Below are 22174 nucleotides of genomic sequence, written 5' to 3' on the forward strand. Positions count from 1 at the left end.
GTTGACTTGTCACATGAGTAATAACTTGGCTGGGTATAGAAAGCTGGATGAGATAGCACCCCTCAATCAAAGCCCTCAACAGACATTGTCCCATTTTCTTCTTCCTTTTAAAATGGCTAAGAACTCTGAAGTCAGACTAGTGTTTCCCTAGCAGACAATCAATTTCAACCATATTCCTTTTAACCTTGTCTTGCAATAGTTTTACTCAGAGTTTATAGTTCCTCATTTTTGTCCTGAATAATAAAGAACTCCTTTGATGAACAAGTGTATGCCTTCCTTTATTTCCAGAAGTTCCATTTTTATTATACAGTTTAACTTTTTTCCTATTCAATTTTCTCCACCATATTTTTTAGGGCTACAAACTAGCTGTACCTTAGTTATTTGGTCTGTCTGTCCCCCATATTGAGAATTGCTCTTCCTTGGGTGGAAATGTTTGTTATCTTTATAGTATGATGGTTTCACAGGGGTGTGGCTCTGTGTGTGTGTGTGTCTACATAAACTTCCAAACTCCACATTTATATATGTGCAGCTGCAATATAATTAGAAAAATCTACTTGAAGATGGAATCTTTTGAAATTAAAATAAATAACTCAGAAGTGAGGAAGTCATACAGTGAATAATCATCATTGAACATTGAACTTGTTACATAATAGTGACACCTAAATAATGCAGAAATTAAATTCTAAGGCTATGATCAATATAATTCCTGGGAAAGAGAGGAGCATTTAATTGTTTTTAATTGGTAATGACATAGAGTAGGACAAAACTCCAGGAGAAGCAAAGACAATTGAGGGAGAGGGGAACAGGTTCTCCTTGGACTAATTTTCTCATCTTTTATATGAGAAAACAGAGAGGGCTAGTTATGCCCTCGAAATTGGTAGACCGTGAGAGACACACTCAGCACACTACTGAAAGTTGCAGAGTAATTACTAGTCCAAGGCCGGGGGCTGCAGGTCACCCTGACTCAAGGGAAAAGAAGTCAACATTAGAAAAGGGGGAAACCAAAGATACAGCAAGAAAGTATTAAAAAGACAGACTCACCCGCTTCCCTTCCTGATAAAGGCAGTCCAGTAATACAGTCAGACAAACTTAATAAAAGCCAAAAATGTGCATAGTGTATTGAAAAAAAAACCAAAATCTAAATACATACTTATTTATTAAAAGCAAGTTAGAAAAGCTGAAAAAAAAACAGTAAAAAAAATTTAGAAAAGCTGAAAGTCAAATTAAAGCAAAATTAGAGGCAAAATGATGGTACCTAAATCCAAAGAAAACAAAGTAAGTGATATTCATCTCCAAGGAAGCTGGCTTCAAGGAAAACCCCTCAGGTTATATACAAGAGTCACTTGTTCTGATAAACTTTATCATTCACAGGAAAACACTATTTCTCAGGAACCAGAATAAATGACAGAAACACATTAATAGCAAGATATATAAACTCAATTCCTTCAGACCTAATCATCAAGCAAGATGGTCTGAACAACAGGCTAACCAAGACTGAGCACCTACATGTATATCTAATCCTATGCCCTGAAAAGAGAGAGAAAATACAGTGCACTGTCTTTTTAAAAGCAGCAAAAGACTTACAGTTTTACGATATGTGGGATTGGGAGGAAAACCTCAGTGAATTCTTAGAAGTGAAATACAAGCCACATTCTCAACCTGTAATAAAACTAAAATTAATAAAGTCGAAGCAAAAACATTAATAGTCAACCTATTGGAAATGTAAAAAAAATCTTGTTTTTCCTTATTTTAAAGAGGAAATCCAAGGACGACTTCAACCCCTCTAGGAAATTACAATAATGAGGATATTACGTGTCAGAACCCCACGGGAGAGGGGCAGAGCTGAGGGCAAAATAATCATCACATCCTCGAACACTTGGTGGAATGCAAAAACTAATCAAGCATTTTGGGGGAAACTTGGAAAAATTAGTACAGAACTTAAAGAAGACAGAAGGGGGAAACACAGCAAGAACTGATAATGAATTCAGGATTTATTTTCTTATTGAAAAACCGGCCACAAACAAGCTTGATCCTTTTTCTAAAGGTAAGGGAATGGGGGAACACAAATACATAAAACTAGGATTAAGCACCGAAATAATCGCAAGACAATGCTTAGGCAACTCTGCTAGTTAAGGATCTTGTAAGAAAGTCTCTCTTAGTTACTAAAACTGCCAAGGAAGAGACAAAAAAAACTAGCAGGTCTTGGTAAACACTGGAAAAGGTGACAGTGACTATTCCCAAGCTGATTGGATGGCAAGTTTTTCAACTTTCAGAAGGCAGGTGCTATCAGATGCAGTAGCACACATCTGCAACCCAGCAGCTTGGGAGCCTGAGGCAGGAGCATCAAAAGTTTGAGGATAGCCTCAGCAACTGAGCAAGACCTTGTCTCAGGAATGTGGCTCAGTGGTGGAGGGCTTGCCTAGCATGTGCAAGGCCCTGGTTTCAATCTCCAATACTACCAAAAATAAAAATAAATAAATAAAAATGTTTTAAAAACTGGAAAGATGCTTTTAAGTAGAATACAATGTGGTGAAATTTCTTTAAAATGATAACATACTGTATGGACATGTGTGGACACTTACACACACATTAAAACCAATCAAACACAAAGCCCAGACGGAGAAAATGGCGGCAGGGATCGAAGTGGCAGCAGAGGTGGCAGCGACAGAGCCCAAAATGCAGTAGGAGAGTGGTGGCCCAGTGTGCCCAGGGGCAGCGGGGCTCCGGGCAGGAAGGGTGAAGGAGAAGGACCTACTCAGAATGAAAGGGGAAGGGAGACAAACCTAAAAAGAGGAGGCAATCCCTTTGAGCCATATGCAAATCCAACTGAAAGATACAGAGCCTTCCTCACAATCCTGCCTTTTGATGTGAAAAGGCAGTCACTTAAAGACCTGGTTAAAGAAAAAGTTGGTGAGGTAACATAGGTGGAGCTCTTAATGGACGCTGAAGGAAAGTCAAGGGGATGTGCCATTGTTGAATTCAAGATGGAAGAGAGTACGAAAAAAGCTGCTGAAGTTCTAAACAAGCACAGTCTGAGTGTAAGGCCACTGAAAGTCAAAGAAGATCCTGAGGCTGAACACGGCAGGGGAGCCATGTGAAAGGTGGTGTGGGACCAGGTGGCCCAGGAATGACTAATGTCCCACCCAATATCCTAAATAATCCTAACATCCCAAATGAGATGATCCACCCATTACAGGTGGAAGACTTGGAAGCACAGTATTTGTAGCAAATCTGGATTATAAAGTTGGCTGGAAGAAACTGAAGGAAGTTTTTAGTATGGCTGGGTGTGGTGGTTCGAGCAGACATTCTGGAGGATAAAGATGGAAAAGTCGTGCAATAGGCACAGTGACGTTTGAACAGTCCACCGAAGCTGTGCAAGCTATATCTATGTTTAACAGCCAACTGCTATTTTTTTAAAGCTTTTTTTTAACCTTTATTTTATTTATTTACTTTTATGTGGAGCTGAGGATCGAACCCAGGGCCTCACAAGAGCTAGGCAAGCGCTCTACCACTGAGCTACAACCCCAACCCCCCAACTGCTATTTGATAGACCAATGCAGTCAAAATGGATGAGATAAGAGGGCCTTACCAAAGGGAGACTTTTCCCCTCCTGAACGTCCACAGCAACTTCCCCATGGACTTGATGGTACTGGCATGGGATTAGGACCAGGAGGGCAGCCTGTTGATGCCAATCACCTGAACAAAGGCATTGGAATGGGAAACAGGGCCTTCAGGAATGGGAATGGAAGGCATAGGATTTGGATAAATAAAATGGGAGGCATGGAGGGACCCTTTGGTGGTGGTATGGGAAACATGGGGCGATTTGGATCTGGGATGAACATGGGCCGAATAAATGGTGAAGATGGAGGCAATGTCCCTGGGATCAAAAGGATAGGCCCTGGCATTGACCACATTGGGGGTGCTGGCATGGAGCACATGGGCACAGGCCTGGGTCATGGCATGGATCGAGTGGGCTCCGAAATCGAGCACATGGGCCTGGTAATGGACCGCATGGGCTCCGTTGAGCACATGGATTACGGCATCAAGCGTATGGGCCAGATCATGGAGCACATTGGCTCTGGCGTCGAGTGCATGGGTGCCGGCATGGGTTTCGGCCTGGAGCGCATGGCCGTGCCCATCCACCGTGCGGGCCACACAATTGAGTGCATGGGCCTGAGCATGGAGCGCAAGGTGCCCACAGGTATGGGGGGGGTGACTTGAGCTCATGGGCCCCGTGATGGATCGCATGGCCACCGGCCTGGAGCAATGGCACCAACAACCTGGAGCGTATGGGCCTGGAGCTCATGGAAGCCAATAATCTAGAGCACATGGGCCTGGAGAGAATGGGCCAACAGCCTGGAGCCCATGGGCCCAGCGATGGGCCCAGTCCTGGGCGCTGGCATTGAGCGCATGGGCCTTGCCATGGGTGGTGGTGGTGGTGCCAGCTTCGATTGTGCCATTGAGATGAATGTGGCAACTTTGGAGGAAGCTTTGCAAGCCATGCTCCTGGGGTGGCCAGAAAGGCCTGCCAGATATTTGTGAGAAAACTCCCATTTGATTTTACATGGAAGATGCTAAAGGACAAATTCAACGAATGTGGCCACTGCTGTACACCGACATCAAGATGGAGAATGGGAAGTCCAAGAGGTGCCCTGTGGTTAAGTTTGAGTTGCCAGAGGTGGCTGAGAGAGCCTGCCAGATGATGAATGGCATGAAGCTGAGTGGCTGAGAGATAGATGTTTGAATAGAAATGCTTAAGCAGTTGCCTTTTTTAAACCTCAATTCCAGACCTGAATTTGTATTTCTTCTTGTTAACCATTTTAGTTTGTTGGCTAATTTAACAAATTTAATTTGTTGGCTAGGGACTAATGACAGTGATTTGATGTTTAAAAAATTCAGTTGCTTTTTGGGGTAATTTGAATTACTTTTTTTATTGACTGGGGTTCCATTTGACTGTTTGCATTGAGTCGCAATGTGCACAATTTTTTATATAGTTGTGGCATCTTGTTGACATCGAATATGACTTTGATAATAAATACCAGTTCCTGAAAAAAATAAATAAAAATTAAAAAAATAAAATCAATCAAGATCATGTCTACTCTGTTGTTGAGCAATATCCTGGAAGAGTCGGACTATAAAATGAACAAGATAAGGAAAATAAGTGGTTGAAATCAAGAGGGGAAATTATATTTATTTTCTCATGCTATGACTGCATGCCCAGAAAAATCTAGTTCAATAAAAATGACTGATTAAAGAATAGATAGATAAGCAGACAGACAAGATAGATAGATAGGAGAGACCATAGGTAGGTAAGGTAGACAGACAGGTGCTTAAAAAGCTTTCATATTGCCAGATGCTATGGTGCACACCTGCCATTCCCAGAGACTTGGAAGGCTGAGGCAGGAGGATCATGAATTCAAGGCCAGCCTCAGCAACTTATTGAGGCCCTCAGCAACTGAGCAAGACCATGTCACAAAATAAAAAAATAAAAAGGGTTAGAGCTGTAGCTCAGTGGTAAAGTGCCCTTAGTTAAATCCACGGTTAAAAAATAAACAAAAAAGCTTTCATGTAACAAGCAATGACTACCGTATCAGGCTCGGATGGGATCCAGTTAGGTAAACTGCGTTAGTCACGATGCAGAATAGTTAATACAGGGCATTCATGAAACAGAGTACAGGTGAGGAAAGGGGACTGTGACGGGCAAAAGAAAGACCCTCAAGGATGCCCACCAGTAGTGCCCAGAGCCCCTAAAGAACATGAGGGTTCAGTCAGGGAACTGAGGTGGCAGGTGGAGTGAAGGAAATGATCAGTGGATCCTAAGGCCTCAAAAGGCAAGGAGGTCTTCTGGGTTACCCAAGTCCACCCATGTCACCCCAAGGGTCCCAAGTGGAGGAAGGAGACGGGAGCAGCGGAACTAGAGAGGGAGCAGCTGAGAAGGCCTCCGCTGTGCGGCTGGCCATGAAGGTGCAGCAGGGTCCAGGAACCAAGGACAGCAGCTGGGAGACCCAAAGAAGCAGATCCTCCCCGCAGCCAGGGGGAGCGGAGGGCTGCCACTCCTTGATCTCAGTCCTGCGACACAGGGTTGGACTTCCAGCCTCCACCATGGTGAGAGAGTAACGCGGTGCTGTTTGAAGCCACTCTGTTTGTGGACACTTGTTAGCGCACAAAGGGAAATTCATAGAGGGCCACTCAGGCGGGAAGCAGTTGTCACCTGAAGGACGGGGAAGCAGAGCAAGAGGTGGGAAGCTTAGCGCCAGGTCTGTGGAGCTGGGCCACACCTGAGGGGAAGGTGTGTCTGGCTGGAGCTGGGACCCCTGGCACTGGAGGCACCAGGAGGCTCAGGGAGTGTGGCGGTCACCTGAGTGGTATGGGTGGAGCCTAACGCACAGCCAGCTTCCCAAAGAGCAAGGTGGCTTGGAGAGGCAGCCTTGGCATCCCAGATATAGAAGTGTGAGTCCGGAGCTACGAGACAACAGTGAACAAGTAGCACACGGCAACTTAAAAATCATTGCTGAAAATGTATTTTATATCAACTCAAAATACATTTTAAAATCCCAAAAAATACATTTTAAATCCCATTCGAATGCACAGATGGAATATTATTCAGTGATAAAAAGAAATGACCTGTCAAGCCACAAAAAGAAGGAAGGACATATAAATGCAAACTGCTAAGTGAAAGAGGACAATCTGAAAAGGCCACATACTGTCCGATTCCAACCACGTGATACACTAGAAAAGGGAAAAATACGGAGATAGCCACAAGACCAGTGGGTCCGTGGGTCAGCAGATCAGTGGAAGGAAGGACAAACAAATGGAGTCGGGGATTTGGGGGGCTGAGAAACAATTCCGACTCTTCCACCCGACCCTGCAGCAGTGGCTCCCTGCCATCATACATGTCAAAGCCCCTAGGATGTACAACACAGAATGAACCCTAGTGTAAACTAGGCACTAATGACTAACGTGCTGACGTTGATTTGATTGTAACCAATGCACCACATCAACGCAAGAGGTCAATGACAGGAAAACTGGGCAGGAGGGGACAGGCGAGGAGTTACGGGAACTCTCTACTTTTTGCTCAAATATTCCGTAAACCTAAAACTGCTCTAATAAACACAGCCTATTAAATTTTTTAAAGCCCAAGGAAGGGTCTGGGGGTGTGACTCAGTGCTGGAGTGCTTGCCTACCATCCACCAGGCGCTGGGTTCAACCACGAGCACCACAATCAATCGATCAATCGCCCAAGGAATAAGCTTGAGGAATACACAGGACCTTCATGAAGACTCTTCAGCGCTCCTGAGAGGAACCAGTAAAGCCGGAGAGAAGAGAAGCACCCCTGGGCTCACCTAGGACAACTCAGGGTGCTGAGTGCCCCTTCTCCCCAGAGAGACCTAAAGTCCAGTGCAATCTAATAAAAGCTTTAACCTATTTTGGGGGGATGGGGAGAGCTTAAAAATATTATTTTTGAAATTCAAACATAAGAATCAACATATTAGGGGCTGGGGTTGTGGCTTGGCGGTAGAGCACTCGTCTAGCACATGCAAGGTCCTGGGTTCGATCCTCAGCACCACATAAAAATAAATAAAGGTATTGTGTCCAACTACAACTAAAAAATAAATATTTAGAGAAAAAAAAAGAATCAACATTTTAGTCAGGGAATTTCAGGAAATGAAGAGAAACATGAGGTGACATGTGGCACTCTGGGTCTTAAGCCGGCTTGTGGCTCGTGTGCAGAAGACAGCTTGTGTTCTGGCCACCAGCCCCGCTCACCCTGACTTGCCCCTCTGTTCTGGTGGCATTCCCACATTTCCTCTGTGGAACCTTATCCTCCCCTCTCCCAGCCCAAGAACCCTAGGTGCAGTGACCCCACCACCACATTGACCAGGCTGTGCCTGAGGCCCCATCAGGGCCAGTGAGAGGCAACTGGGCTTGTGCAGGAGTCAGAGAAGCCTGAGACAAACCTGGGAGAGACAGGCCTGGCAACTTTGGCCCAGGTGAGAGTAAGGTCCAAAGAGGGAAAAAGAAACCGTCCTGGGCAGTGCTAGCATTGACCCCCTCCCCGGGCTCCTCATTCAATACATCCCTGCACCCGAGCCGGGGTAGATGGATCCTCCCCAGTGGCCGGCAGAAAGGCACAGAAACCTGCAGTGATTCAAACAGCGGCACTGCCACGGCATTGGGGAATTCACAGATGGTTCATGGAACAAGTGACTATAAAAACAGACTCCCCAATATAGGGAAATGTAGCAAATAATGGAGGTGGCATCTTGAATTAACTAGAGGAATAAATTGCTCAAGAAATGGTGTTGAAACAGCTGGCTAACCATTTGGAAAATGAAGCTTGGGTTTCAGCCTCACTCCTGCACCTAAAGAATTCCACATACATCAGTGATTGGCTCTTATAAAGAAACTGTAAAACCTAGAAGAAAAGGAGTGAATATTTTTATAACGGGGGTGGCAATGTAGGCCTTTCTAAGCAGAAAGGGAAAAAAACAAGAAATTCAGTTTTGTACTAAATACAGACTTTAAAGTTGGGGGGGGAGAAAGTACAAACCCCCCAAATAGTCCATATACTAGGAAAACAAATATAACTCATATATACAGAGTGCTGATGAATCAACAAGAGAAAAGAACAACTGAAAAGAAAATGGGTAAACAGACAACAGGGACAGGAGGAATTCAAGGAATTCAAAGGAAAACAATAATATTTTTCAACTACCAGATTACCAAAGACTTAACTTTCTATTTAACTGACCTCACCTGTGCTGCTGGTGGGACTGTAAATCCCTGTCACAGTTTAGTAGGTGTTTGGTGACAACAGGATCACAACTTAACATCTGTGCACCTTCCAATGCCACAGTTCCTAGGCCTTGTCCAAAATGCTTTGGCATGTCGGCAAAATAGTAGGCACAAGGTATTTACGGCAGCATCGTCTTCACGTTAAAAAAAAAAAAAGAGAGAGAGAAAGAAATGTGGCGTGTCATCTACTATTAAGGCTGGGGTTAAACAGCATGTGAAGTCCACTAGACAGCCTTTGGAAGCCATTACCAGGCTCACTAGTGGCCCATCCTTGGCCAATGGTTGGTTTTCTGGCCTCTCCAGGCATGCCATGCACCAACCTCCTTCATCTTGGAGAGCTTCCAGCCCAGAGACACTGCATGCTTGGTGCAGTCTCCCATCTTCTCCCCTTCAGACCCAGGCCTCTGTTCTGGACTTTCTTCTCTTCTCTGCCTGGTGGTTTCAACCAGCCCATAAATTTGAATTCTCATTCACATGCTGCTGGAGCTCTGGTTCTGCTATTCCACTGCCTCCTTGATTGCTCTACTCCAACTGAACAGAGCTTAAAGAGAAGTTTGGATCCCTCACCCCAAAGTCTCCCCAAACTCGGCAGATGTTGCCTCTTCCCAGGCTCTTGGGCCTAGAACCCAGGTGTTCCTCATTTCCCTCTTCCCCTCACTTCTTAAAAGAATGGCTCAGTTACCTTTCCATTACTATAACAAAACACCTGAGGTGATTTACAAAGAGAGGTTTGTTCTGGCTCAGTTTCAAACATTTCCGTCCATAGTGTGTTGGCCCCATTGCTTTTGGGCGTGCAGCCAAGCAGCATGTCAGAGCAGGGGGTGCATGGTGCAGCAGAACTGCTCACCTCAAAAAAAGACAGAGGGATAGGAAGGAGGAGGAGGTTGGGTCACACAATCTTCTTTGAGTGTACACGCCCAGTGAGCTAATACCTCTCAGCGAGCCCTTCATCAAAACGGCCACCTCACCATAGCACCACCCTGGGAACTAGGCCTTTAAGACATGGGCCTGTGGGGACATTCTAGCTCCAAAGTATAGCAGACGCTAATAATCATGTACCTGTTGTTCGTTCTCATTCTTTCTGCCACACCTTCAATTTTGTTTCAGGGTAGCCATCCATGTTTGGAGGCAGATAAAGGCATTTATATTTCTTTAGTCTTTCTGACAAGTAGATTTTGGCTAATGGACTTGTGAAGGCTTCCAGAAATTTATTTGGCAGCTTTTAAAAAATGCCTGAAACACATTTTTGATGCTGGAAGTGTGTGATCACCTTGTGACTATGAGGCAACACATATGAAGTGGTTTGTTAAGTTTGGTTTTCATTTGCTTTTTTTATGGTGCTGGGGATCAAATCCTGGGCCTCACACATGCTGGTCAAGTGCTGTACTACTGAGCTACACTCCTAGTCCTATTTTTATGTTTAAATCCTTCAACTCTTTGGAATGCACCTTTATATATGTAGCAGGGCACCATTTTTATGTAACTTTTTTTTATTAGTTGTTCAAAACATTACAAAGCTCTTGACATATCATATTTCATACATTTTATTCAAGTAGGTTATGAACTCTCATTTTTACCCCATATACAGATTGCAGAATCACATCGGTTACACATCCATGTTTTTACATACTGCCATACTAGTGTCTGTTGTATTCTGCTGCCTTTCCTATCCCCTACTATCCTCCCTCCCCTCCCCTCCCCTCTCATCTTCTCTCTACCCCATCTACTGTAATTCATTTCTCTCCCTTGTTTTTTTTTTCCCTTTCCCCTCACTTCCTCTTATATGTAATTTTATATAACAATGAGGGTCTCCTTCCATTTCCATGCAATTTCCCTTCTCTCTCCCTTTCCCTCCCACCTCTCGTCCCTGTTTAATGGTGATCTTCTTCTCATGCTCTTCCTCCCTGCTCTGTTACAGGGCACCTTTTTTTGAGGCACAATTTGACATTTACCTGATCATTTACCATTTGTCAAGAGATCCACACTAGCTGTCCTTACGTTACAGTTTCCGCTCTACTTTCCAGCTCCTCCTAAATTAGAATTTACCTGCAGACTTCTAAAAGCTCCCTGAGTTCAGCAAGCTGCGGGGAACCTCTTGTTCCCTTAACCTGGGAGAGCGAATTTATTTATTTATTTTTTATTTTTATTTTTTTGTACTAGGGATTGAACCCAGGGCCTTGTGCACGCAAGGCAAGCACTCTACCAACTGCGCTATATTCCCCAGTCCCCCGAAGAGTGAATTTTAAAAGGAAAAAAGAAAATTCATCAGTCTCACCATCCAACAATTGATTCTGCCTCTGCCCCCAGGCTGGAGAGTGAAGCACCAAGGGCAGACAAAGAGAGGGGACCCTCAGTGACGGCTGGACCAGAAACTCCAGGTACCTGGGAGAGCAGCAGACTTCCGCAGATGGTTGCAAACAGGGCCCACTTGGAACAACACTTTTCCCACTGAGCATTAGCACTGCCAAGAGGGCTTCTCAATCCATTACAAGGAAAACAAAAGGAGAAACCTTTCGAATAGCCATTTTATTGACTTTTAGTGCTGACTTTTGGTTTTTTGTATTTCCACTGTTATTTCCTTTCTTTGCCCCTCTTTTTATCTCCAAAGGTACAATTTTTTTAAATGGACTAAATAAATAATCCTGTGAAAGGCCAAATCCATAGCAGGATATGGGAGACATAGAAGGGGTCTGGGGCAGGAAATGCTCTTGCCAGGGAGTCAATAAAGTAATCTCTCTTTTGAGGTGCACTTTTGAACTGGGAAAGAGTGAGTCTTTCAGGCAAGAAGAGGAACAGCATGCACAGCCCCAGCTCTCTGCAAGCACAAGTCTCTACAAGACACCCTGGAAGGTGCTAGTGAGCTCAGGTGCTTCAACTATCTGACCCAGGGCTACTTTCTGTTAGTAGCCCTTAAACCATCTGTCTTACTCTTGGAAACCTCTTTTCCCTGGACCAGAGCTCCGGACCTATTTAAGCATGGACTGTTCCAGAAGGGGATACCCAGGGATAAGATGGAAGCCAGTGGAAGCTGAAACAACAGACAGCACTCACATGCCATGGGCTCTGATGGGTTGTGTGGGCACCATGGAGGGTTGGCAGGCACTGACAGACTCACTCCCAAGATGTCCATATCCCTGCCTTACAGACTAAAGGCCACAACCCTGCCTACTCCCAGCCAAATGGCAAGGAGGCATGGCACTCTCTCTGGTCTGAAAGAGTGGAGTGGTACCAGAACGGGAAGGCTCACAAGGCAGCAGTTCACATCCCCCATGTTGGTCCCTGAGTCTTGGGCTGGATGCTGGCAACAGTAGTATGCTCAGGTCAGCAGGCCAGGCTCAGGTCTCCTCCTCTGTAAACGAGGCACTGGCCAGAGCAGCTGGGAAGTCCTGGCCAGCTCTCACGCTCCAAATCCTTCCTATTTCATCCTCTGGTGGCAAGAAGAGAAGCAAGTTGGGTGGGCAGCTTCAAGCACCCTTTCAGACATCTGCTGGCTCTCCCCTTGGCGGAGGATATTTGAAGCACAGATCTCTGGGTCAGATATTTGAAGCACCTGATCTCTGAATAGCCACGCCCACCCCTGTGCCTGGGTCTTCTTGCATCCCTACATCAGCAGGATCTGGTGGACTCACTCAGAGCCACATTTTGAACACATGCGACCTTCATTTTAGGACATCTCAAATGGGAACTGCCCCGAGCAAACTGCGGATCCCACAACACTGTTCACTGTTCAGTTCCACAGGGGCCCAGGTCCACACCAAGCAGCAGATGCACGCATAGGAGAAGGATGGTTGGTGGGTGGATGGTGGCTTCCTGGATAGGCTGGTGGTAGTTCAAGGGTGGGTGGGCAGATGGCAGGGCCAAAAGTGAGTGCCTGTTCCTGGAATGGTGGATGGTGGGTAATGGGCATGCAGGAATGCAGTGGGCGGGTGCGGAGCCAAGGTGAACGGGTAGGTGCACCAGTATGTGGCTATAGTAAGGAAGTATAAACACCCCTTCATAACAGCTTTAGAAGGAAACAGCTGGGTTCACAACAATTCCGACAAAACTCCGAAAGGGCAGTTTGAGAAACACGCACTTGGTGCGAGGTGTGACGACGCACTGAGTCCACTCTTCGCAGAAGCACGCCTTCCACCAGGTTTTTATTATTTCCCACCTGTCATTTCACAGTCGCACCACAGAGCTTTTCTTAACGGCTAACTCATTCATCCAGCAGCTAGTCATTCACTGTCTGGATTTTGCAGGGCATCGTGCAACAGGTTGGTTCTATTTCTTTTCAAATAAAAAAATAAACACAGTCTAGAGTAATCATGCAAGGAAATGAATTTATAAGTGCAAGTTGTGATCAATGCTGTGAAGAAAATGATCCCGTAGTAGTGGAGAGAGTGACTGGAAGATCCTTGGTGGAGAGGGAGATACTGAGCTGAGACCGGAAGGCCAGGAAGAGCTCGTCAGAAGGAAAGCAAGAGAAAAGGGACCCAGGTGTGGGCACCAGCCTGTGCAAAGACCCATGTGGGGACAGAGTTGGCATCCCAGGGCACACAAGAGGCCAGTGTGGCTGACGAAATGGAGCAGGGTGACCTTTACGCTGGTGTGCCCAGGACAGTCCCCCAGGAGATCCTGTTGTCCCAGCATCTCTCTCAAAGACATCCTGGTTTGGATAATACATTGATGGCCACTCTGAATGTGAGCAAGAAGCAAATGGTAAGAAATGAGGTGGAAGGGACTGTGGGAGCCAACCACAAAGGCTGCACAAGGAATTCTAAGCTCACTGAGAAGCCACTGAATGGGGCTTCTGTGACGTCCCCAAGGTACTGGTGTACACAGCAAACGCAGGTGGGAAGTTCCAGAGCAGAAATTCCCATTCACTCATAAATCCAAATGTATTTAACGAGCACGCCAGAAGTTGCAATGTGCACGTGAAAAGATCCTCCTTAGGGAAATGCAAACCAAGATCCCAGTGAGGTACCACTGTGCAAACCATCGTGGTTTGAAAAAAGAAAGAGCAGAAGTGTTTACAAGTCAGCTGAGAGGCTGGAGTTCCCGGACGCTGCTGGAGGGATGGAAAGTGGTGCAGCCACTGAGGACAACAGCTTGGCTCAACACAGAATCACAGCACGTACTGGCTTCTCAGGTCTGCCACAACTAACTACCACAAACTGGTGGCTCCTTATCTCACAGCTCTGGAGGCTGAAAGTCCCAATCAAGGTGTTGGCAGCCTGGGTCCTTCTATGGGGGAAGGGTCAGTTTGGGCCTCTCTGCCAGCTTCTGGGAACACAAATATTCCCTGATTGTAGACGGCCAACTCCTTGCGCTCACCCTGTCCTTCCTCTATGCCTACTGTCTCTGTCCAGGTTTCACTTTTCTATAAAGATACTAGTTACACTGCATTAGGGTCCACCCTCTGAGTCCTTCTATACAGACCCTATTTCTAAATAATGTTACAGATTAAAGTACTGGCTGGGGTCTCAATGTATCTTTTTTTTTTTGGGGGGGGGGTGTACATAATTCAACCCCTAAGCCAACTGTCACAGCAATCCCACTCCTAGGCAGACACCCTTAAGAACTGAAAACAGGAACTCAAACAGACACTTGTACAACACTGTTCACAATAGCCCCAGTGGATACCACCCAGTGCCCATCAACATGAATGAGTACACAGAGTGTGGTGTAGCCACACAGGGCAGTTACTTGTCCAGAGAAACGGTGCCAATACAAGCCTCCATGTTGAGGGAAACAAGGCAGATAAAGGACTGATAACATATGATTCCACTTAAAGGAAGTATCTAGAACAGGCAAACTCATCGAGACCCAGAGAGAGAGGATGCCCATGACAGAAGGGAACCACAGCTTCATGGACACAGAGCTTCTATCGGGGATGAGGATGAAGATCTGGAGATGGACAGTGGCAGTGCCACAACATCGTATCATGAATGGCATTGTTTATATACTTAAAATGGTTTAAGATGGCCAGATTTTGTCATATACATGTTACCACAATAAAGAACGAGGTCCAGTCCCTGCCCAAATTTACAGGCTGGTGCTGGTGGTGACGCCCTGCTGGGAGGGGAGTGCCTTATGCTCTAGAAACACCCTTGGGGATGGCATCCATCAGCAGGGGGCTGGGAGGGGAAGGCTTGAAGGCATCCCTGGAGACTGTGGCTGGTGACCTGTGGAGTCCCAAGCTAGGGCAGGGACACCTAAGGATGCCTCTAGGACTTCCACCCTCCACAGGTTAACAGCCAGCTCAAAGAGATACCAAGAAGGGCTGGGGATGTGGCTCAAGTGGTAGCGTGCTCACCTGGCATGCACGGGGCGCTGGTTCGATCCTCAGCACCACATAAAAAATAAAATAAAGATGTTGTGTCCACCGAAAACTAAAAAATAAATATTAAAAAATTCTCTCTCTCTCTTTAAAAAAAAAGAGAGAGAGAGAGAGAGATACCAAGATGATGCCTGGATTTCCTATCAATGTTTTCAATTTTAGAAGTAAAACAAAGTGCTGATTAGCTTGGAGCAGTAAGGAGCACTTACTGCAGAGACAGGTGGTGCTCGGTTGGAATGTTCCCTCCCAATCTCAGGCTGAAATGTCCTCTCCATCATGATGGTGTTGGGAGGGGACCTTTAAGAGGTGTTCCACATGGAGGGTCAGGAAAGGAGTCCGCAGTAAACTCTGGGGAGCTCAGGCTCCTTCTGCTCTCATCTTTCTCTTGTGCACTTTCTCACCACATGATGCCCTGTGCCATGGCATGATGCAGCAAGCAGGCCCTCACCAGGGGAGGATACTCCCCCTTGGAGTTCCCAGCCTCCAGAATAGTAAGAAATCAATCAATCAACCACCCAGGCTATGGTACCCTGTCCTAGTAGGAAAGCAAGCCAACTAAGACAGCTGAGTACCATGTCACTTCACCCTCATGGAACACAAGGAAGGAAAGGCTATTCTTACCCTGATCTCTCCCCAGAAAGCTAAGCCACACAGAGGCATGGGACATCTCAGGCATCACTTGTTCAGTGACAGTTCAGTGCTCAGAGCCCTGAGACTACTCCCTTTCTGCCAATGGCAGCCAGAGTACTTCTCTGACAAAGCCAGGCAGGGAGTTGGCAAGCTCAGTCTCCTCTTGTTGTACTACCAGCTATAGCTGAAGTCCTCCATGGAACACTCTGGATTCTGCACAGGTCACCCAAGAATCTCCACTGAACCATTCCACAGCACTAAGACCTGAGCCCTGAAATAAGACTGAGAACACACTCAGAGAAACTGCCTTCCCATCCAAAGGCTGGTGGGGCACCATGACCCTGCTCCACTTCCAATCCTTCCATTCAGCTAAGCACACAGAATGAATGCCCCATGTTACTCTGGAACACAGGACTCTGACTGCACAGCTCCGCTTCTGAGCAGAAGAGCACCAGAAGCCAGGCAGAGGGTGAGGCCAGGGCTCTGCCATGCCTGGGACTCGGGAGAACCAGAGGTGGTTTCTGGCCCCACCCAGCAGAGCTTGGGTCCATGCCCAGCAGACCCTGTGTCTTACACAGGTCTCTGGATGGCAGGGTTGTATTTCTTCCATCTGTTCATCAGCCAGGAAACAGGAGCCCCCGATTAATCCACAGCTCTGGCCTGAGAAGAAAAAATAGCCAGTGACTCAGGGGCCAGAGCTGAAACCAGACAGACCCTGTTCTGTTGCTGAGGCCAGGCTGCTCCATGGAGCTGTTGTGTTCTTTGCCACTGAAGTGGTTTCTTCCACTGGGGAAGTGCCGTGGTTTGGCAGATTGTGTGTTTGGAGGTCCCCCTCTTCCTGAGGGGTGTGCATCCTGGAAAAGAAAGTCCCAAACGGAAAGTGACATTATCTTAAATACTGAGAGGAGGGAGCAGCCTGTGGTGTGGCTCAGAGCACACAGGGAGAGCCAGGATTTGACTCCCTACAGAGAGGAACTGCTTGCTGAGGGCTGAGTGGAAATGGAGCTGGCTTCCCAACTGGTGGTGAGCTCCTGGTCACTGGAAGGATTCAAGAGAGGATAAGTGAGACAAAGCAACAGAGATGGAACAGTACTCCTGCATTAGAAAAAGGATTTGTTGGTGGCAGAGAACCTTTGCACCTTCCCGCATCCCTTCTTCAGGGAAACTGGGAAGACATGCTTGGTCCCATTGGCTTGGCTGCTCTGGCCCTGAACCTCAAACTCTAAGGCTCGCCTAATAAGAGCTCTAGAAGTTCACATCACTAGCAAAATAACCACACTCTGTTGTCCTGATCATCAAAAATGCCCCTCAAATGTGCCCATCCCTGCCTGGACCATAAGGGTAGCCTCCTGACCAGGGTAGCCATTGTCCTCACAGGCTCCAGAGAGGTCCTTCTAAAACAAAGATGTGGACTTCCTTTGCACTATGATTACAGCCAGGCTTCCTTCCCAGTCCCCACCCTCTTCCATCCTTATCACACATCACCTGCCTGCTGGCTCCCCAGGCTCCCCAGCTCTAGGCACACAGGTGTATGCCTGTCCATTCCCCAGGCAGGCCAGGCCTTCCCACCCCAGGGTTTCCGGTTGTTTCTCCTGCCTGAAATGCCCACCTTCATCTCTCCTCACAGTCAAGTCTCAGTTTAAATGTGCCCTCTCAAGTTGGCCACTTTTAAAAATAGGCTCACCTCCCTTTACCCTATGCCCATTCTCCAACACTGTCCTTTGGGACCACCAGCTGCAAGGGCTTGAGCCAGTCAAGGGGGAGAGCCTTTTCTCCAGACACCCAGCTTATACCCACTTAGCTTCTGGTCTTCATTAGGATCTTCTCACAGGCTGTGTCTCGAGCGCCCCCTGGGGGTTAGGCGACCCAGTCCCACCTCTCTCTTTGACTACTGAAGGGAAAACAGGATGGATGTGGCAAGGATTTGGACTGGCTTCCCTTGATGTCCTGGGGGTTTTCCTTCATGCAGGTACACCCAGGTTCAGGATGGCTATGTGGTCTCATTCCCTGTATGATGATGCATTCTGGTAGTACAGTATGTAGGAGCAGGCTTCAGAGCCAGGGACTCCCAGCTAGGTTCTAGCTATAACTTTAGGAAACTGAACATGCTTCTTAAGCGCTCTCTGCTTCAGTTTCCTCACGCCCCCAGGACCTGCTGAGGTTCCAGCAAGCTAGTACAGGTGGCAATTAGCTGACTTCACCAGCCTCTCTGAGGGCTATCACCGTCTCTTCCAGCCAGCACTAGCCAAGGCACCGGGAACTTGGAGGGCCTTGTCCAGCCAGCTGGGGACAGCTCAGAGGACTTGTTGCATTGTAGCAATTAAGTACTTTTTTCCTGGTTTGGGTTTAGCCATGTGACACTGGCTCCTACTTTCCAGACAATCTTTCCCACAGGTCTGTCTTCTGGCCTTCCAAATTTCCACTCACCTGAGAGTCGCCTTAATTGGAAATAGGGTCTTGGTATGCATAATTAGTTAAGGACCTTGAGAATAGATTGCCTGAATTAAAGTGGACCCTGAAACTAAAGGCAAGTGTCCTTTTAAGAGAAGGGAGAAGACAAGAGGGCAAAAATCATCTGGAGACAGAAGCAGAGGCTGGAGCAATGTAGCCACAGGCTAAGGAAGACTAGGAGCCACCAGAAGTGGGAAGAGGCAAGAAGAGTCTTCCCCTAGAGCCTCTAGAGGAGCACAGCCCTGCTGACACCTATAGAATCCAGAGAGTGAGCTTTTGTTAAGCCACTTGAGATTAATTACATGGACTAGGATGTAGCTCAGTGGTAGAGCATGTATGTGCAAAGCCCTGGGTCAGTCCCCAGTGCTCCAAAAAAAAAAAGAAAAAAGAAAAAAAAATCCATTATGGCAGCTCTAGGAAATTAAAAGACAGAGGCTCCCATACTTCGTTTCACACCAGCATGGTAGATGATGTTTTGTGTTACTTCCTAAGCATTGGATATTTAAAACACCCTTTTGGGGCTGGGATTGTGGCTAAGCAGTAGAGCACTTGTCTAGCATGCAGGAGGCTCTGGGTTCCATTCTCAGCACCACATAAATGTAAAAAAAAGATACTGTGTCCATCTAAAACTAAAAAATATTAAACACACACACACACACACACCCTTTGCAACTGTGGGTATGAGAGCCTCACTCAGCATTGAGCTATCACCAGAGATGCTATAACTGGAGCTCTGTCAACCTGAAGAAGTGAACAAATTGTCATTTCAAGTTCTTGCAGCTGTCACAGGCTCCCACCTCCTGCCTAAGGTTGGCTGCTCTAGAGGCTGTTCTGGTTTGGCCTTCTCTAGTGGGCATCCCCAGAGCCGGCCTCCTGCAAGCATCATGACTGCTCATCTCCCATCCCTCAGGATGCTCCAGGACCCTGGCTGCCTGCCAAAGGCAGGTGCTTCCTTGCCATGAACAGTGTGAATCCTGTCATGCCCCAACATGGCCCCATAGCTGGGATCTCCCCATTTAATGAGTACTGTTGATATCTCTCAGTGGCAAAGAATGCATTTACCCAGTAGGACTTTTGTGGAGTTAATTTTACAGCTTCTGGCAAAGCAAAGGTCATCTAGGAGGAGCAATGTGAGATGGGGCCCAAAAGCATTGGTTTTTAATCCAAACACCTACAGCATGTGCTCCCATAAAGGAGGGGGTCATGTTTAGTGGCAAAGGAGGTCAGAAAGCGGGCAAGAATGGCTGATAGGTCAGAAGCTCATTCAGGGGTCACCTGCACCAGGTTCCCTACTCTTCCATGTAAGTCCATAATGAGGGTCTTTCTGTTACATTTTAGACAAGAAAAGCAAAGCTCAGAAAGTTAAGCAACATCATCCTTGGTCATGCAGCAAATGGCAGAATCCATGTTCAAGCCAGGCACAAGGGCTCAATCTGCAACTTTAAAATCACTGTGATTGCTTAAGACCTGTTACAAGTTAACTCACAAGCACTTTTGGTTGTTTCTGCTATAGGAAAGAGACCGCTTTGATCTTTAATGCTGTTTTAATATTCCTAAACTGCTCTTTTGGAGGTTCTCAGAGTATCATGTATTCTCATTTTGTAGATGAGGCAATCTGGATGGAGAGGAGTTATCTCTAAATGTCTGGGAGGCCAGATTAGCCACGGCTTTGGGATCCAGACCAACTGCTGCTCAGAGTCTAGACTGTTGGTCAGCTCATCAAGCCACGTGCATGCATCTCAGCTCCCAGGGTTGGCCTGAGTTAGTGGTTAACTTTGTGTATCAACTTGGCAAGTATTTTGGGGTGAGATTCACATTTAAATCAGAGAACTTTGACTAAACAGACTGCCTTCCATAAAGCAATAGGCCTCCCCTAGTGAGCTGGAGGCCTGAAAAGAACAAAGACTGCCCCTCCTGAGTCCCAAGCAAGATAGACTCCTGCAGAGAATCCTCAGGCTCCTCTGAACCACCATCAGCCCTGCTGGGTGCCTAGAATACCAGTACACAGTGGGGATACTGGACTCACCTGCCTCCATAATCACATGAGCAAATTCCTTATACCAAAATCTCCCTACACACTCATATCCTGTCAGTTCTGTCCTCTGGGGAATCCTAATATAGTGGTTAACCTCCGAGAAATCACTGAGAAAATAGAACTCAGCTTGAGGAGGAGGTACCTGCCTCTCTTAATCCTTTAAACATACAAGGAAAATGCTGCATTTCCATTTTATAGATGAGGAAACTATGGCCTGGGCAGGTGAACTAAAACATGCAGTCACACAGCAACTTAGTGACTGATACAGAAATAACTTCACCCCTCTAGCTCCAAAGTCCCATGCTCCTTCCACTGCCTTGGCTCCCACACTCAACTGCCACATTTTGGGGAGAAGTCCACAAACACTTGACCACTGGCCTAAGATCCCTGCCACCATCGTCCCTCACCAGTCCCTGTGTGCCAGCTTGTAGCTTAAGGTCTAAAATTCATGTCATGTGCTGCCTAGATTCCAAAAACTGGAACAACCTCTAATGGCCTAACTGCAGGTGCCTTCCTCACTCTGCCCCTGCGAGGGGTCCCCAGTCAGACCACCCTCCTTATCACAGGGCTAAGTGTACTGGGTACCTGAGAGGACAAAGACGTCCCACTCCTGGATGAACCCAGGACACCTGATTGATCTGACCACCTCCTTCTTCACCCTTCCTGAGTCTTACGCCAGGCTGTAACCAGCTCTTCTGAGACCCCTCACCCTGTTTTCCCATGGTCATCTCCTAATGCAAACCTACTTATGTTATTGTTGGTCCCCCAATCACATCAGTTTCATGAGGGTAGAGATGAATTTCTGCTGTCCTCTGATATGTCCTCCAGAGCCTAGAAAGTACTTGATAAACATTTCTTGAATGAACAAAAAAGCAATGAGCAGTCATGTATTCTCTCACCCCAGCTGCTGAGCAGTGCTCTACTCCAGGTCTGGTCACCATGGGCCGAAGCTAGTATAGGTATCTAGCCCTACTTGCTCCCGCCCTCATCGAGGGGCAGTGGGCCTGAAGTGACAGTGCCTTCCAGCCTAGGAGTAGATTCATAGTGGGAACAGTGACCTCCAGTGGCCATGAGAAGGGGTGTGTGAACAGTGTCTGGAGCTCGGATACATAGGGGAAGCCTGTGATTTTGGCCACTCATTCATTTGTGCACTCTCACTAAGTTGCTGAAGCTGGCTTTGAACTTGCAATCCTCCTAGCTCAGCCTCCTGTGTTGTTGGGATTGCAGGCCTACGCCACCATGTCCCTGGCTCTGTTTGCTGTTTTTGCTCAATTTCTCATTTCAGCATGGATGGCTCTCCTGCCTTTGATCCTATTCCCCTCCTCTACCAAGAAGGTAAAATACAGGCTTTCAGAACTGTAAAGGACCCTGTGGGAGTACACAAGACTCCAAAGTGGGAACAGGAGTAGACCAGTCCATCTTCTAGCACCCAGGATATCCCCAGAGCTAAGGCCTCAGGGCCACAAAGTTGCTTAAAATGGACACTGACAACTATTTTTGGTTAGAAGGGTCAGGGCACTAGCAAAGTGGTGAGTGCTTTCAGCAAAGACAACAGGGGCAAAACTGAGCAAAGGAGGACCAAATAAGACCTGACTGGCTGCTACCCACTGTGGCATCAGGACTGCCGGGGAGCCTTGCCTGTGGGCACCTCCTAAGGCTGGTCAGCCTGGTTATCACCCTGGTGCAATGGAGGCTCTGCCTCTACTGCCTCTCCCCTCAGTGCTATCCAGGCCACCCATCAGCATCCCTCCTGAACACCCAGCCAGAGGCAGACCCTGCCCTTGTCACACTTGTTCTCCCAGGCAGTTTCCTGGGCCTCATTCCCTTCCAGCCACCTAGCAGCAGGGACTAATATTCAACAGCAGACTTACTGGAGACATCTGGAAACAATAAAAACCCCAAATGAACCCCACCCAGAGTGGCGGACTGTTTGTAAGAGA

At 47.0% G+C, this 22174-nt stretch overlaps 1 pseudogene; it reads left to right on the forward strand.

Moving 5' to 3' along the window:
• The first annotated feature begins 2959 nt into the window (after positions 1-2959).
• On the forward strand, positions 2960-16974 carry LOC143408749 (heterogeneous nuclear ribonucleoprotein M pseudogene; annotated as a pseudogene).
• The last annotated feature ends 5200 nt before the right edge of the window (positions 16975-22174 follow it).

The sequence above is a fragment of the Callospermophilus lateralis genome, chromosome 10 (assembly GCF_048772815.1).
Source record: "Callospermophilus lateralis isolate mCalLat2 chromosome 10, mCalLat2.hap1, whole genome shotgun sequence".
Classification (NCBI taxonomy): domain Eukaryota; kingdom Metazoa; phylum Chordata; class Mammalia; order Rodentia; family Sciuridae; genus Callospermophilus; species Callospermophilus lateralis.